Raw genomic sequence first — 18957 nt, 5'->3', positions numbered from 1 at the left:
CTACTAGTTTATTTTTTAAAGGCCATCAAGGACATGACTGATTCTTCAGTCAGACAGTTGTCAGTTGCCCTATAAGACTATCGATTTTATTTAAGAAATTTCTTTAAACCTCTTGATGGGGCAATAAAGTATAAACACATTACATAGCCTGACCATTACATAACATGACCATATATCTAGGCAGCCACATTGAAAATGAACTCATCGAAGAAGAATGGACAAGTTGGGGGCTTAAAGGCCGGGGTGGGTGAAAACAGTAATCCTTTTTGCAGTTTCAGTTCAGTACATCCTGTAAGACAGAAATATCCTTGAGCATTTCCTGAGGGTTATGGCCATAGTTTTTATCCTTTCTTAGTGACAAAAGTAATCAATATTAGGTCTTCCCAATTCTGAAACAGAATTGGAGTATATTTTTAACTTAGATTCAGAAATTTAATTATTACACAGAATCAAAATAGTTTACGTTTCCTTTTCCTTCTCATCTGTAGATAGTCAACTTGAGCTTTTTGCCCCTCATCTTTTAAGCACACCAGAGAAAGTTTATGACATCCAAGTTGACAGAATCCAGATAATATTAAAATACATGGGATAAGAGAAAATAGCAGATGCTAAGTTCCATCTCCTAGATGATTTTGAAAAAATAGTATGAGAGACAAATATACCCTTGTTCAAAAATTGATTTCCATATGATTAGTCAGTGATGAAAAATAGCAATTCACTTTTTAATTAAATTATTTAGATTTTTCTTTTACATGCTTGCTTTTAAATGTGTAGAATTTTTAATATATTGTTTCATTTCAGAGTTTTAAAAGAACTGAAACTGAAAAAGGGAGAGGTAAACATAGACCAAGAAATAATTGATTTTAAATTTAATTGTCTAGTTCTGCAACTGAGTGCATTATGTTTTGAAAGTATCTTGTGAAAACATATTAATGTTTAAAAAATAAGGTGCTAATTATTACATATTATTTGCTTGAGATCTCTAACACCACTTTATTGCCTTGAAGAATATATTGATTATTTAAAAGTGAATTAACCTTGAGCTTAACCCTATGGAATAGTTATTCACTGTGGCCTAAACCATCGAACAAGAATGATTTCTTACTGCCTATTTTGTGCCTGACATTGTTCAGGGATATATAATAGTGCTATGGGATATATAAAGACTTATGAGATAGTGTCTATACCTTTATGGAGCTCACAATCTCATTAGGAAGGCAAGATAAATAATTCTTAGAATTTAAATAAGAGCACGAGGCTAGTGGAAACATTTTATAAAGAAAGATTAAGTATAACATGAATTCACAGAGCTAACCCTAATATTTCCCTATTTAAGAAAAAATACTCTGAAGATAAAATGTTGTCATATTTAAGCTTTCAGAGGACTAAGATGCCATGTTGTATACTTGCTTCTTGGTCCCTTAAAGAAATGCCAAGGAAACATTTGAATAGATTTCAAGTGGATTAGAGCACAAATACCGTTCATATATACTACCAAATGTGTATTCTATTCCCACTGAAGAAATCTGCATACTATGTAAACCTTACCAATATCCTTGTTTATCTACCCATACTCAAATGAGGTCTTCACTGTAGTGTTAAATGATTGCTTCCTTGGATTCAATCTAACAAGAAAAATGACCTAAGTCAATTCAGTACAATTCAGATGTCTTATGTTTTCATTAACCCATTTTATACAAAAGTTTGAGATAATAGTCAGCTGACAGTTACAACTGTAAAAAGAATAATTCCCAAAGTGTAAGACGGAAATATCTAAAAGTATAAAAAATGGGAAAGCAATTAGGTGGAGTAGTAGACAGAGTGCCAAGTCTAGAGTCAGGAAGATTCATCTTCCTAAGTTCAAAACTGACCTTAGATACTTACTTGTGATGGGACCCTGATAAGTCACTTATCCCTATTTGCCTCAGTTTCTTCATCTGTAAAAAGATCTGGAGAAGGGCATGCAAATCACTTCACTATCTTGTCCAATACAATGCCAAATGGGGTCACAAAGAATTGGACATGACTAACAACAATTTATTTTTAATTTGAAAATTGAAAACATTCAATAACAATTTGTAAATACTAAATTTCTCAAATTTGGTTTATTAGGGATTTATTGTTTCTATTCACCATACTACAATCAAATTTTCCATTTAAAAAAAAGTCAAACATTTAAATATACCAAAAGAGTCGAAAATAGAATCTAGTGTGCTAGATTTGTGATTTTTTATAAACAATAATGAATTATGTAATCTCATTGTTTATCAATGGTTTGAATTTATGGATAATGATGGGAAACTCTTTAATTCATCCTTTGAAGAGCTTAGGTATAATACTTCAAGTTTAATTTAAAATTGGCTAATAATATTTTCATTTCTACTTCCTAAGTAATAATTATGAACTGATAAGAAAATATTAATAATGGAAAAATTATTGGAATATGTACAGTATTATGATAAGCTTTTCATTGTTTCCTCTTTTGTAATAGAATCCATTTATCTCTTCCCATTTAATCCTTAATTGCTCTGAAGATTGCATCAATTTTTTATGTTACACATTCTTCTATTGGCATACAAGCCATAGCAAGTTTAACTGTGGATAATTTATGGGATGTTCAAAGTATAAATCCAGGCTGTTATAGAACATTCTCAAATCTGTGCAGATTACCAAGACTGGGTAGAAGTTCTTCCAGACTAAAAGACAAATCTAAGGCAGACAGCCAAGTGTTATCATTCTTTCTTTTCTTTATTTACACCCAGTGTATATGTTACTGCTTTGTTATTTATACTGGTTAATCAGATTAATCAGATAACTGAAAAAAAAATTGTGCTTCAGTTTAATCAGTACAAGTAGAGACAGTGGCATCTCAAATTGTATGTGTATTTTTTTATGAAAAAAAAAACAGATAAGGTTCTATAGACAATTTGTGCATCGTCTAGTTCCTATGCATGTCTTTATGCCATTGTTACTGGCATGAGTCACAAGCTACTGCTCGTGAAATCTGAAAAATCTGAATTTCTTAAAATGTGTATATATATTTTTATATAGATAGATATAAATATATATTAAGGCCTATCTATATATAGATGCCCATATCCATATATAGTTATGACTTCATATTTTGGACATGTGAAGTAAGAGACAAAGCGAAGGAAAATATTTGAGTTAAATCAATATGTCAATTAATATCAATTAATTTGCATATAATATACAAATTTACAAAAAATAAATTAAAAAACACAAAAATATACAAAACTGATATATATCAATTAATTTATATAAATAAAACTTTTTTAACAAATTTTATTTTTCTAATTTTACCCCTACAGAATTCTTCTGAATTTTTTTCAAATGCACACTTCACCTTTTGTGTGTATATGTAATTGCAATTGGAATTCATTTCATTACTTTTGCAATTTGTCATAAATGACATTAAGCTTCTACAAATAACCAACTTGGTGAACTCCAACTTGGTTTCTTCTCTACCACGGGATGCCATTCAGGTCTTAACCTAGTTACTTTTTAAATTAATTTTGTCTTTTTTTTTAACTTAACTCTACCTTTTATTTCTTTTGTTTTTGTATCTTTAAAATCCTCACTTTCAGACTCTCCCTGCAAACAATAAATATCCTCCCTTGAAAAAAGAACTAGTTACTTTTAACGTGTTCCTTAGCTGCTACTAATGAGATGAAACAATCAGGATTCTGTATTATCTTTTAATTTATCCTGTTTACAATTAATTCATTTCGTCCTATAATTGCCTAAGTCTTGGTTCTTTTTCTCAGAACTTGGTTCAGAAATTCAGATGGTCTGTAATGTTTAGAAATTCATTTTCTTGCTGATCATTATTCTATTCTTTCTTCAAGGAAATCTGTTATCCTTGAGGGATGGGAGTGGTCTAATATCTTTACATCACCAAGCTATCATTTAAGGATGTCTGATTTTCTATCTAAAGAAGTTTGGTCCACTTTCTCTAACCTTACTGGAGTACTCAAACAATGAACATTTCTTAGCTACCTGAAAGAAGGTGGGGATTGTAGCCAGCACATTTTTCCCAGTTTCCAGTCACTCATATTGGTTTTGTTATGTATGATGTCAAGCTCTTTTAACCAATCATAAGTTGTTCCCCACAAAGCCCTGTTCTTTGTTCTGTACTCCCCAAAATTATAAAAGAAAGCTGTGCCCCTCATTCAGGGTCTTAATTTTTCTGAGGAAGCTGAGATCCTGTTTATTGGTGAGTTTATGCTTGACTAATAAATCAATCATGCTCAGAACTTTGTGCCTCAATTTACCTTATTTCAACTTTTACAAAGATCCACTGTCTGCCTCATTGCTTTTTTTTGAAACAACTGTGCATCTCTGTACCCACTTGACAGAAATGATATGTCTATAATATTAAGACTCAAGGTTTTCTTAGATAAATTTGGGCAATATAATAATTATTATTTTTTAAATATCATCAGTGTCTTAAGATCATCTACTGGTTTTTTCATTTTATAGGTGAGGATATTGAGACCTATAGTGGGAGTATTTGTTGTTGTTGCTGTTGTTTTTAATACTCTCCTGACTTTTTTGCTTCAACCTTTCTACTTATCCTGCACCCAGTTGACCAATCAGTGGCAATAGAATCTTTTTCATATGTCCCTACTCTACACCATTTATCCAATTCAAAGTACCCCTTGTTCCATAATTATGACTATTTTTTTCTATCAGATTCTATATGGTAAAGTGTAAAGAATGCTAGATTTATTATAATTATATCTTTGTTAAGTTACAGGCCTGGCTCCAACAAATTACTGTCATGTGATAATCAATAAATTCCTCATGACAGATTGTGACTCAGTTTCCTCTGCTTTAAAATAGGATTAATGATACTTGCAGTATCTACTTCACAGCCTTATTGTGAGGAAAACAATTGTGACTATAAAATTTTGTGTGATTGTGAGCTAAAAAGATAATAACCATGAAAGGTTTTCTTTTTCCTTTCCATCATATAATTATCCATTCTTTCTGATTGTTGACCACAGCTAGGTATGAAGAGAAAAATATACCCCTGTTAACTGATTTAAGCCAGAGACTATTAATCCCCTTGAATCTTAAGTAGAGGAATAGAAGTCAATATAACAAAACAAAGCCTGGAATTTAAGGGAGTTATCTCAGGGTGAAGAGATCTATCTCCCCATTGCTCTTCAGTGAAATGACATTAACAAAGTTTTTGTTTTTTCCTGGCCCAACCCAACTATGAGAAGCAGTAAATAGTCATGAAAACACAGGCACCAAAACATCTTGCTATCAACACACCAGAAGTCTTCATCACCCCACCTCTTACAGTTTACTGATTCCTGTTATAGGTATGTAATACCTATTTTAATAATTATAATTTAATAATTATATAGCCTAACACTGAGATTAATTCTCTAAAATATGTTGAAATCAGGGCAGATAGGTGGTGCAATGAAGTGAATAAAGCACCAGACTTGGAGTGAGGAGCACCTGAGTTTAAATGTGACCTCAGACACTGTGTGATCCTTGGCATGTCACTTAATCCCAGTTGCCTCTGTCCCCTACTGCCACCCTGTAATAAGAATGTAAATTTTAAAGATCTTCCCTGCCCCTAGGCTAAAGTGCACCAGAAGCCTGGGGAGGGAGGCTTGTTTTTCAGTAGATACTTTTTGATTGGCCAGTGGGTCAATAAGGTTGTTACATTCTCTGAGCCAGGAGAAGGCTATATAAGCCCTGATGTGTAGCTTTGTTTTGGGACTCACTTTGAGAAGTGTTCTGTGATTTGATCTGAATTCTGGGAAGCCGTTGTTGAGAGTCCCCCGGCTTTGAAAAACCCAGAATGTGGAAACCCAGATGTTGACTGGGTATGGATGTAATGGTTGGACAGTTTGGAAATCTGTCTACTTGATGTTTCTGTCTTGATAATTATGCCTGTATACTTTGAGGTTCAGGGTGCTGACCTTTTCTCCTGAACAAGGTAAACGATATATGTCTGACTGATTAAAGTAAGCTTGTTAACCCATTTTGAGTTGCTTTCCTTTAACAAAGCAGATCCAAGAACCTGTGTGAGCAGGCACCCTGGGGACACTGGGGTGCTTGCTGCAACACACCCAAAGAGATGTCATTAAATCATTAACATTTAAATTCAGTTAGTAGCTTAAATTGCTTTTGTGATGGATTATATGTTTATAGATTATAGATTAGATTAAAAAGAAATCTTTATGGTCATCTAGATGAAATTTCTATCCATTGTAGGAATCAATCCTCTTTCTACAACAAAGTACCTCCTGGATAAAATTTTTTAAATAGTTCTAATTTTATAAAGATATGCTTATATTAACCTAAAATCTATTTTAGGTAGACCTGTATTCATTGGTCCCAGTTATGCCCTCTGATATTCCAAAGACTGTCTACTTATTCTTATACCTATTTGAATATAATCTATCAACCATTTATTAAGCGCGTTTTGTGGGATAAGCACTAGCTAAGAGTTGAGGATACAAAGAAGAACAAACTCGCTGTCTAATTTGGGAGATGGAAACAAACAAAGAAGTAAAGAACAAGACCTAGGTATACATGGAGATAAATAACAGAGGGCAAACACAAGCATTGAGGAAGATCTGCAGGAAGAAAAGAAGGGACGGAAATAAAGAGGGATTAGAATTCCATTACAACAAGGGGGGGAAAGCCAGTGAAAATACAGTCAGGAGATGTAGTTTCTTGTGAAAAGGACAGCAAGGAAACCATTGTCTCTGGATGATTGAATGTGTGAGAGTGAGCAAGGCATTAGAGCACCATAATGGTAGGAAAGGGTCAAGTTATAAAGGGCTTTGAACACAAGCAGAGAATTTTGTGTGATAGGAAGACACTGAAGTTTAATGATTATGGAGGATGACAAGATCAGACCTACATTTTAGGAAGAATAATTTGAAGGATGAATGGAGCATGGACTAGTGTGGAAACCATATAACACTCATATCCTCAGTCTGCACACACACACAAGTATGTACATACACACATATACTTACATACACCTACAAAAATATACACACTGTGCATGTATGTATACATATATAAAGGTAGGCATGCACGCATGTGTATATATGTATGTGTACATATACACATATTATTTTTCTAATCATTTCCAGTTCTATCAACCATTCTTATATAATATGGTTATATATATAATATATTATATTATATAACATATATATTATGTAGTATAATATATAATGTGGTTTACAGACATTCAACATTGTAGTATCCCGATTCTGTTTGATTATATATTTCAAAACCCTGTTTGAATATATATTTCAAACCATCACACTTGTAATTGCACATAATACAATTATCTGACTGCCAATAGCGTAATTATCATGTCTCTACTTACAATATCATCCTATTATAGAAGCATGAGTAAATTTATCTTGGGTAACTGTCATACTGTTGATTTGTATACCCTAAATTTTTTATTTTTGTTTTTTGTTTTTCTCTTCATGAACTGCTGTTAAGCACCAGGTCTTCCCCATATGGTACTTGTGAAACTGATTTTTTTTTTATTTAACTCTAATGTTGGACTTTATATCTAACTCTATTCAACGTTGGTTTTGATATTTGAACTTTTTTCTAGTTTAGCGAGTTACTTTTTAATCATTCTGAAAGTGGTTAGGGGTGCTAGGACCCCAATAAAGCCAAAACAGAGTTGCCTGGAATGAATTTACACAGTCAAGCCATCTTTCAGTCAAGTGGCAGTTTATTACAAGGTCAGTAGTAGTGGGCAAAATTCCTCTGGGGAACTTGCAACTTAATGGGGGTGATAGGAAAGCTTATATAGACGAAGGACCTTGGGAGTATGCCAAATATACTAGTTAGGTGATTTGGAGTGGGATTAGGGAGTGGTTAGCATATACAAGTAGTTTGGGTCCTGGGATGCTGGAATGTAGGGGAAAACTCAACAGAGATAACTTTGTTGAGGGGACAAGATGGCCTGGGAAGGAGACCTTGGGCCAGGCACCAGGCAAACACTCCTTGGAACAAGTACCCATGAGATAGCTTTTATCTGAGAAATTACAGGGTCAACTCTGTGCCTGTAAGGAGAGAATTTTCAGGGGTGGGGTAGACTGGGACTGGGTTACTTAGAAATGGTCTTAGGTCTTTTGGGGGTCCAGGTTGCACCACCCCCATCAATCTCATGAGTCAGACATTAAAGTAACATTGTTAAAACCTTCTTAAAGATGTTTACTCTGGGGCGGCCAAGTAGCACAGCAAGTAAGAGCACCGGCTCCAGTGTTGAGAAGACCAGGAGATCGAATCCCGGGCTCAGACACTTAGCACCCACCCAGAAACACCTGGCCGAGTAACTTTCAGCAAGTTACTTAACCCCAATTGCTTAGGGGCAGCCAGGTGGCTCAGTGAGTAAGAGCACCGGTTCCAGTGTTGGGACGACCTGGAGATCGACCTGGAGATCGAAAACCGGGCTCAGACACTCAGCACCACACCCAGAAATAACTGGCTGTGTAACCTTGAGCAAGTTACTTAACCCCAATTGCTTAAAAAAAAAAAAAGATGTTTACTCTGGACATTAATACTTTTTGCTGACACTATTATTGGTATCCTATCTAGTTTTATAACCAGAAAAAATGTCCAGCCAAAAATGTGAGCCAAAAGTATAATACATCGATTTGGAAACTGACATTGTTTGGAGAACCTGCTTTTGTCTGGATTTCTACTTCTCTGTCTCAAGTGTTATTTGTGGTCAGCTGACCAGGCTCAGATTTCAGAGCACTGATAGGAGCCATTGGCTATGTCAACAAATATGCTACACTGCCAAACAATTACAAGGGAAAGTGTGAGGTGGGACAAGGAGGTTTTCATTCTTGTCATTCTCCATTTTAGTTTTTCCAGATTAAGAAGATAGATTTGGTTGCACAACTCTGCCTTTGGTAATTAGATAAAATGAATTCTGCCTTGTGCAAATGATGAATGACACATCAGTGTGTCCTTGTGCTTCCTTTTAAAAATGCCACTGCAGTGTATCTGGCTATTCAGTGACTTATAATCATCAGGACTCTGAAAACTATAACTACAAGAATCCCAAAGCTTTTAGAAGAATTAGTCAAGCATTGAGAACTATGAGAAATTTGTACTGTGGTTGAAAAAAAATCAGTTAAAGCTTTCTTTCTTTCTTTTTTTAATGTTCTCAAGTTATCATACTACCTGCTGGATCCAGATGACTCTGGAGGAGAAAGTGAGGCTGGTGACTTTGGACAGCCCTCCCTTACTCAAATTCAATTCAATTACAAGTCATGTCGTCATCTTCTTGATGTCATGGTCCTCTTTGAGAATAAAAGACAAACCAGAACCTGTGAATAGTGTGAGTTGTCCCCGTGGGGACCCAGCTGGCTAGTTCCAGTTGGCCAAGTCAGGTCCTTCTCCCCTCCCCGTCCTTCATCTCCCTCCCCTCCTACCCTCTCCTCTTGTCTCCCTCATGGGGTATCATACCCTTGCCTGAGAGTGTTCTGCCCAAAGGAAGGTAAATTTTGATGGCTGAAATATCTTGGGGTTTATTAGCTATATTTCTATCTTAAAGACCATGTGTTAAATCCAACACACTCTGGCTCTCAATGACTGGACAAGAGTAGGTACCGGCCAAACCACCACTTAACGGTTACCTTTTGGGGCCCCCTGGCTCAGAGTGAAGATAAATAGTAATTGTTTCTCTTTTGGCCAGCAATCCTGAGGATAATTCCCTTCCCAGTTTTGTTTTGTATTGTTTTGTTTTCTTTTATTAAAGTGGCCATCTCTTGACTCACTTCTTAAAGGGGCTTATTCGCTGAATTGGCATTGCCTCACTCAAAGTGAGAACTAGGAAGGACCTCTGCTTAAAAAAGCCAAGGTTTCCCACTGCATCCTGGTCAATCTCCAGTCATCCTTATCTATATCTGCCCACGGCACCCAGATGGCTCTAGAGGAGAAAATGAAGCTGGTGACTTTGTATAGCCCTCCCTCACTCAAATCCAATTCAATTCCGAGTCACGTCATCATCTTCTCGATGTCAGCAATAACTAAGGGCAAACCATAACCTGAAACTTACAAAAAGTAAAATTAATATTATTTTAAACTCCTCTTCCTAAAAATGCTCTTTTGAAACAAGTACACAGTTTGGAAAAAAATGTTTGTGAGTGTGGCTGTGTATGTGTGTGCATGTGTGTATGTGTTGTCTTGTATTAGACTTCTGGGATAAGGACTTCCTCTGGGGAAGACAGATTTTCCTTTTGACTCTTGCTTCCTAGGGCTAGTGTCAGCATGCCCAGAGGTGCAACTATCAAAAAGAAAAGGCTATGTCCCGATACCAGGTTTATGACTAAGGAAAGACACATGGAACAGAGACATGGGGGAGGTGAGGAACAATACCTTAATGAATTTAACTGCCATGAATAATATGTCATAACTAGGGGCCAGTTCAATATTTTATTGACAAGTAATAGAGAAGTTTGACAAGTATTGACAAGTAATAGAGAAGAGTGGGAAAAGAGAGGGAAGGCAAGAAAGGGAGAAGGGGACCCAATACACATGTCAGATACATACACAGAAATAGAATAATACTTACATAAAGGTGGCGCTGCATTGGGGAGCATAGTGGAAGCTTAGGCCCATGGGAACAACATGCTCATAGGGAGGGGAGATGTACTCTCCCAGTATCCTTCCTAGAGTGGGATATTTAAACACTGATCTTGATGCTGCCTGGACCTGGCCAATTTGATTATCAAAGTTGAGGGATTACTGGGGATTTTTGATGTACACAAATGAAGGAGTAGGGATGAGAGGAGACAAATTGTTAGTTGGCAAAAATTTTTTGGACACAAAGCTGTATTAACCTTAAAATGTCAGTATTTTTCTGTGGCCTAATCTTAGAGTAATGTTTTCCATGCATAGATTGTATGAGCTACAGCCACCCTTAAGACGAAACTGTCATGGTGATCACAAGACAGCTAGATCTTATCTCATAGTATGGTATTTGTATGGGGGGGGGTGTTTGTGTAATGTTTTAAAGTAGCTATACTGTGGATGAACTTTTATAAAATTAGTTTAAATGTGTTGTGTTTTGTTTTTTGCTTGTCCAAATGCACAAGTCAGAGGCCTGAGGGTACTGGACAGAGAGTTGGCTCCAATCAGGAAGGCAGGCCTGGGTTCAAATTTTTCCTCTGACACAGTAGCTGTGTGACTCTGGGCAAGTTACTTTACCTCTCATTGTCTAAGCAACTGCTTCCCTATGATGGTAAAGAGCTTGACCTTACTAAGGGTTCACTACACAAATGAAATTACAGCTGCAGACTCTCCTCTCACTCACTATTCCAAAAAATGAAGTAAAATCAAAGAATTCAATAAATTAAATTAAATTAAAATAGTAAAGATATATAAATGGCAATATAGGCATTCAATAGCCCTCTAGATATTTGTAGATAAATTTATTAGTAAAACATACAAAAACAGAGTATAAGTAAATTTAACGAGAGCAAAAAGAGAAACATCTCATGATAACCAAATAAACAAAATCCAATTTTATATATATGTTATATGTGTGTATAAATGTATATAAAACATTATAGATTTTACAAAAGAATATTTATTGAACTCCAACCAAGGGACATCTCATTTTCTGGAAAGGAGAAGGGATTAGGTTTATAGCTTAGCTCAGTTCCTATAGAACACAGTTCTAGCCCCAAGTCCAAACCACCTCCTCCCTTAAGTCACTGACTTCTCAGGAAAGGTGAACTTTCTGATTTCTGTACCATCCTGCCTTTAATCCTAACTCCAAGGTCGCTACTACTTGAAATTCTGACCTGTAGTGATCATCTCTGGCATCTGAAATTAAAGACAAAACAATACATAAAAACAAGCAAACACCCTGACACCCATTTTTCAGAACTGGAAGAAAATAAATGAGAGGAAAAAAAAAACAGGAAAGGAGACAGTCCTTCCCTTCTCACCACTTCAGCTCATGACAACAACTCTGGGCACAGGGAAGAATCAATGAGAAGAGACACAGCCAAAAGTTCAGGAAAACTCATCAGACCATCAATTTTTATTATTTATGATGAAATTCACACATATAGCCACCCATATTGGAGGGGGCAAGGGATAGTTCCTAAATGGCTAATGATTAATTATTTCAAGAACATGTAGTGTAACAATAAAATCCATATGAGTTAGTAGAAGATGGAGAGAGAAATTCAGTCCCTATAGGATTTTACAAAGAGGCCTAGGTCTGTTCTTCTAAATAAAAGGAAGATAGAGATCAAGATGAGTTGTGAAATATTGGGGAAATGACTAGAGATGGTCCCCTGCAAGCAAAATGCAGCAGCTAGGCTTCAGTCAGATTTCAGTTTGAAGCCTGACTAGTTTTGAGAGCCCTGCTCTCCTCTATATTGGCTAGTGAAGGGGAAGGATTGAGGGTAGGGGCTGGAGGTAAATTGGTCCTCAGCAGCAGAAGGTGATGATTAGAAATAAGGCCTGGTTATGGGTTTGCAGTGTCACTCAAAAATATATCTCCAAACTTACCCCCACCTACCTTTCCATATGAATGTCATTTTCTTTTTCTCTCTATGTTACAGTCAAATTAGCCAACTGGCTTTCTTGACATGTTATATACTGTCTCCATGCCCTTTACAGAATCTGTCCTTTCTGCCTCCTATCTGGAAGACATTACTTCCTTAATTTTGCCTCTTAGAATGACTGTCTTCCTTGAAGACTTTGCTTATATGACACATTGTAAGTGATGCTTTTACTAGGACACATTATATGTCTTCAGTAGAATATAAGGTCTTTGAGGGAAAAGATTTTTTCATGTTTATTTCTGTATGCCTGGTACCTGGCATTTAATTAATAAATATTTGTTGAATTTCTTGTAAATTTGTCAAATTTGCTCATTTTTATTTATTTTCACTGGTTTTCTTTGGTCTTTCATGGGTGATGGTGACATTTGAAATGTGTAAAAGGTGTGACCACAGCTGTTTATAAAATTACCCTTCTGGTATCTTTTGTTCCTTATTCACAACAGTAATTAAAAGGCCCATGCTTCTAGGCAAGGCAGACAATGTAACAGGAACAAAACTTGTATTTGTTGTGAAATAATGATCTGGTCATAAACATTTAATAAGTATGTACTATGTGCTATACACTGTGACAGACTCTAATCAGATAAACATGAAAAAGATAGTCCCTGTCTTCAAGGAGCTTATAATCTAATGAGGAGGTTGAAAAGAGGTAAGGGGAGGAAAAACACCCTTGCTTAGGAGTATGATGGAGAAGTCTAAAGGAAGACAACTGTGTGAAAATGAAGAGATAGCTCGTCTGGGAACCCTAATTAAGTGGAAATTCTGGCAAGAGCTCTCCCCTCCACCCTCCAATAAGAGGGGTCAATCAGAGCTGCTATAGCTAAGAATGTATAATTAATATATCCATAATCTTTTGGCAAGCATATGGTTTGCATTTGAACAATGTGGTCAAGCCATCAGAGTTGTGCTCTCTGAAGCAGATTTTGAATGCTTGACAGTTTAGGTTGAATAAGAACCTCAGTGTCTGGTACTTTATCCTGCCAGGTGATCTTCAGAATCTTCCTGAGACAATTCAAATGGAAGCCATTCCGTTTCCTCGCATATACACACATAATACACACTTGCTATTGAGACATTTTTATTTGGGGATTTCTTAGCAAAGATTGTGGAGCAGTTGGCCATTTCCTTCTCTGGTTCATTTTACAGTTGAAGAAACTGAGGCAAGCAGGGTTAAGGTACTTATGCAGGGTCATATGCAGCTCTTGAGTATCTGAAGCCAGTTAACTCAGAAAGATGAGTCTTCCTGATTCCAGGCCTGGTACTCCATCCACTGTACCCCCAAGCTGCCTCATATATACACAAATACGCACATATGCTATGTTTTCATGCTATGTACATGTGTAAATGACTATTTATTGTATATACATATGCATGCTTGAATTTGTTTATATTAAAGTGCTAAGTTAAAATTTTATTCTTATAACCTACAGGGAATCACCAATAACTTGTTGCCAATTTAAATTTTTGAACACAAAGAGATTATGATTTACTCATGGTTGCATAGCTAATATGTGTCTGTAAAGGAACTGGAATTCAGTTCTTCTCAACTCTATCCACACACCATACTGCTATACTATATGCCTGAAATAATACTAAAATTATTTAATATGTTAGTAAAAAAAAAAGCCCACACATGTTCATTCTTGCTTTGTTATCTAGCCCCAAAACAGCATATTGAATTTTTTTTAAACTTGTTTTGAAATGTTCAGTTTTCAGATAATAAAATGGAAAGGAAATGAACACTTGGCCATGTTTATGCTTGTCCATGTAAAAATTGTATTTGAGATTCTCACACTATGCAATGATTTCCTCTACTTTTCCACTCCATTATGAAGGGTTACAGTATTAAATCTCAGGTTATTTCCCACCAAATCTCCTTCAGCATAGATTTGGCACTAATTATTAAGAAGAACAATAGATAGAATTCAATCTACAGAAATTCAGCGTAGACCTAGAGCAATAAGCTGTTTTTTTTTTCTTTTTCCAGTACTGTTTAGTTGTTTGTGATCTCATCCTGTACTCATTACTCTTTTCAGTGAATAGAAAATTGACATTTGTCAGTCACACAAACGATACATATCATTCAATAAACAAACACACACAAGACGACAAAGCTGTCTGGGACTACTTTGTAATTTCACATATCTTGTTCATCCCCATCCACCTCATTTCTTTACCTTATTGTATGAGTGAATAGACTGCAAAAAAGGCAAAAAATCTTAGAGAAATAGTTAGTTGTTACATAAAGATAAGCCAACGTTCTTTGAAATTCATAGTACTATAAATATTTTGCTCCAGGCCTCTACTAAAGGTGTGGCAAGTGAGGTATCACTATAAAATGTGCTTTAGGGAGGAGCATTACAACATCACTAAAAAAAAAAAAATAGAACTGGATCATCTTCATTCCTTACTTCTTTTTGCCTACCCCTCACAAAACGCAAAATTTGTGCCCCTCCTGCCCCCAATACTAGGTGGAGATCATCCCTCCTCTCTGCTTTCTGACAAACTCCCCCAATCTAAATAAAATCATCTCATCCTATCACTTCCTACTACAGAATAAAAATACCTTGCATTAACTGATCACCTCATCAAGAAAATATTCACTGTGGACTCTCTGAAACAGGTACTTATCAGAATAGTGGGGTGACAAGATGAAATGTATTATTGTGGAGACAAAAATGTCCCGGGTTAGAATTCTGACTCTGGAATTTGTTGACAATGTGATCTTTGCTTAAGCAATTGCATCTCAGTTTTTCATCTTTAGATGGGAAACGGGACCAGAAAAACTCTAAGTAACCCCTAAATGTCATATTTTTGTGTCCCTAAATTACAGACATAATCCCTCATTCGAAAGCTTTATAATCATATAGTATTCAATTATTCATTCTTGATGATCTCATTAGCTTACATGGGTTAAATTTTCTTCTCAATACATTGTCTTCCAGATCGATATAATTCTGCCCTTATCACTACTCTACTGAGCTAGTCTCTTGTGGCCAACTGCCTGTTTCACATTTCAAACTGTATGTCCTCTAGGTAATTTGAACTTGATATATATATATATATATATATATATATATATATATATATATATGTCATTACCTTTCTTCCTGATCTCACCCAATTTCTACAAAAGGCATTACTTCCTTCCAGTTACCCATGTCCACAGGCTTAAAAATCATCCTTGATACCTCATTATAACTCATCATCCAGATTTTCATTTACTCTTAAGTCATAGAGGTAGATTAATAAAAAATATCACTCATCCCATTAACTCTCTCTACTCAGATGACCAACGCCCAAGTTCAAATTCTCATCATCTCTTACCTGGATTATTTAAATAGCCTCTTAAATTCTCTCTCTACGTCAGCTCTCTTCTACTTTTAGCTTATTGTCTAATTAATTGTCAAACTAATATTCTTAAAACACATTTCTCACTGTATCATTCTATGACTGAACAAACATCAGAACCTCTCTCCATTGTGTCTAGGGTCAAATATAAATTCTGTTCTTTACTGTTTGGTCCCAGATTACCTTTCCAAAATTATTGCACATTTATCACCTTCTCACATATTCTGTCTCTAAATCAGTTGTTCTAATGGTATGGAAAGGGCAGATAAGTAACTCAGTGAATAGAGTGCTAGGCCTGGAGTCAGGAAGACATCTTCCTGCATTTAGTTCTGGCCTCAGATACTTACATTGTAACCCTAGGTAAATCACTTAACCCTGTTTGCCTTAGTTTTCTCATCTGTAAAATAGCTGGACAAGAAAATCTCAAACCACTAGAGTATCTTTGCCAAGAAAATCCCAAATGGGGTCACAAGGAGTTGGGTATGACTGAAAAAAAGACCTAATGAATGTTACATACACTATATTTATTAGAATAAGCAAGAAAAAAACTAGTTCAGGGGAAAATTGTAAGAATTAGGGCTATTTTCTTGGAGGAAAGAGAACAAAGTATTAATACTGACTCAAGTCAAAGGATTACTGAAACTAACCAAAGACTGGACAAAAAGTATTACGTCAAATGACTACATACAGAGTGAAAAGGCATGAAGATTATAATTGAATAATCTCAAATTTGGTCAGAACTTCAGAGTACAATTATGTTATATCAAGTTGAGAATTTATTCTAGATTAACCCCAGTTTGGGGTTGGCTTTCCCAGTAGATATTTGGTATTAAATATCATGTCACAGAAGCTACATTTGTCCTCTTGGCTTTACAACTCATATAGAAACCAATGGGAATAGACTAGGTATTGAATTGAGGAATATTTTCAGTGAATCTCCTGACATATGAGTATTTTCCAATAGGAAAATGTCCTCTATAGACAATAGTGGGAGGATTGATTGAAATGACGGAGGAAACAAAGGTTCAGAGGTTCCAAGAATATAGATTTGTTAAGCAATGCATGCCAATTGCATAGCAAACTGGGACCAGGCCTTCTTTAACTTGGCACTGGACCGCAAATACAAGGAGAGTAATTTTTATGCATTAAAAGAAAACAATAATAAACCAGGATAAACAATTTTATGTAATCTGATTTCTAATTGGAGGAAATATTAGGGACTTTCCAAGTTAGGAGGGAGAAAACAGATGTTAAATTTCCTGAAATCAGAAAAAGAGGTTCCCCACTCCCCCCATGTGTCTGTATTTAATCAAAGAAACAAAGAAACAGGAAATGATTACTATGTACAGGGCTATTTTTCAGATGAGATATATAAGTTGCTTGAGACATGTAATTTTCAGAAAATTCTTTTCCTCAGTCTTTGGATCCGACAGGGTTTCTGGTCCGCATAACCTGGGTCCTTAGTTCAGGGTCTCTAAGCAACAGGTAGAGGTCGTCCAGTTTCCAAGTCAAATAGGGCTAGGTTAAAACAATGCAATAAACTTTTATCACAATTCCTATAATTGAATAAAGTTTTTCTCACGAGACAGAAATTAGACTAGTCCATTATTTGAATAGAAAAGGAACTGTGATAGATTCAAAATTGAGTCACGAGATGGAGTTAGTATGTTTCCCATAATTCCCAAAATTTTCTCAAGACACCAAATATGTATATAGTAATACGTAACTTTGATTTAATTTTTCATAGAAAAATGAAAAAGATCCTATCATGTAAACCATAATTCATGTAAGTACTGTCCTTCAGAATCTTTGTTGACAGTCTGTCTTGAAGGATCAATACATGGGTATTCAGAGGAGCTTTCCTAAGTGATTTAAAAAGCAATAGATTTCCTTAATTCATCAGCTGTTATTAAATTAGTGTGTTCTCTCATCTGTCACCGTTTCTTTTAAAGAAAATTTTACAGCTTTGTGTGTCTGTTGGATTTATAATCACAATTTTCTTTAAATCCAAGTATCTCTTTTACAGATGTTCTAAATTTGTTTTAAAATGGAAACAAGATTAAACATGACAATTCTAACACATTGGGGGAAGAAGAGAGGACTAGGGCATTGCTTGATATGCATTTCCCAGTATTACAAGTAATAGTAATATAGGAAAGATTCCTCTCCACCATTTATCTCACGGAGAAATAGAATAGTACTATTTAGACCTTTGTGTTTTATGAAGCTCAAAAATGGTCCTGAGAAAGTGTTGTACTTGCCTCTTCTCTTATAATTCAGGCTTGTCCTTGTCATGATACTCCCAACTTCTCAACAAGAGAGAGCTGTAAGCATTCTTGTCTTTATGGAAAAGAACTCTGTAAGGAAAACAAACAAACAGAAATCCACAAGTTCACTGCCAAACCCTTTTCCAGTTAATGGGAAATTCAAAATTTATTCTTAAGTGATGAGGAGTATAATATAATTTTTTTCCTACAGAAAACATCCCAATGTATTCATCTAGAAAAAAATTCTTTTATTTCATAATACCTGCTATCTTTCACCAGTAATTCAAATTTTAGGTGAAAAAAAATTTTTTTAAATATTAAGTTTATATCACTAAGTAATCTCATAAATCAAACATATACATTCCTGGACAAGATTACTTACCATGAGAAGGTGAACACAAAATTAATTGCAATGAGACTTTAATATTTAATAATACACATATGCATGTTTATATATTAAATTATTGATTCACTCTCCAAGTAGGTTATGTAAGTATTTATATATGTATATAGGTGTATATGTGTCTATACATCTAAAGTCTCATTTAAATAAATTTGCTACAAAGACAGACTTGGAAGCAGTCTCATTCTCTGTATTGGGTTGAAAGCATTCAATAGCTTTATGTAGGGTAATTTGTCCCTACCCCTCCTACTCCTTTCCCGCCCCTCCCCCCCCAAAGGAGCAGCAAAAGTTAAGGATTTCATACATCCAAGTG

At 35.3% G+C, this 18957-nt stretch overlaps 1 long non-coding RNA gene across 1 annotated transcript; it reads right to left on the bottom strand.

Annotated features, from left to right (window-relative positions):
- Positions 1-16477: 16477 nt before the first annotated feature.
- Positions 16478-18934, bottom strand: LOC138142736 (uncharacterized). The gene is made up of 2 exons (XR_011163530.1): positions 18236-18934; positions 16478-17492 (listed from the first exon to the last, which is right to left on the bottom strand). It is a non-coding gene; the product is annotated as an uncharacterized lncRNA (long non-coding RNA).
- Between the last annotated feature and the right edge of the window lie 23 nt (positions 18935-18957).

Source organism: Petaurus breviceps, unplaced genomic scaffold (genome assembly GCF_028583685.1).
Source record: "Petaurus breviceps papuanus isolate PSGF00001 unplaced genomic scaffold, PetGlider_PUasm1.0 90602, whole genome shotgun sequence".
In the NCBI taxonomy this organism is placed as follows: Eukaryota; Metazoa; Chordata; class Mammalia; order Diprotodontia; family Petauridae; genus Petaurus; species Petaurus breviceps.
Note: the sequence above shows the minus strand (reverse complement) of the source record. Positions and strands in the feature narration are given on the sequence as shown.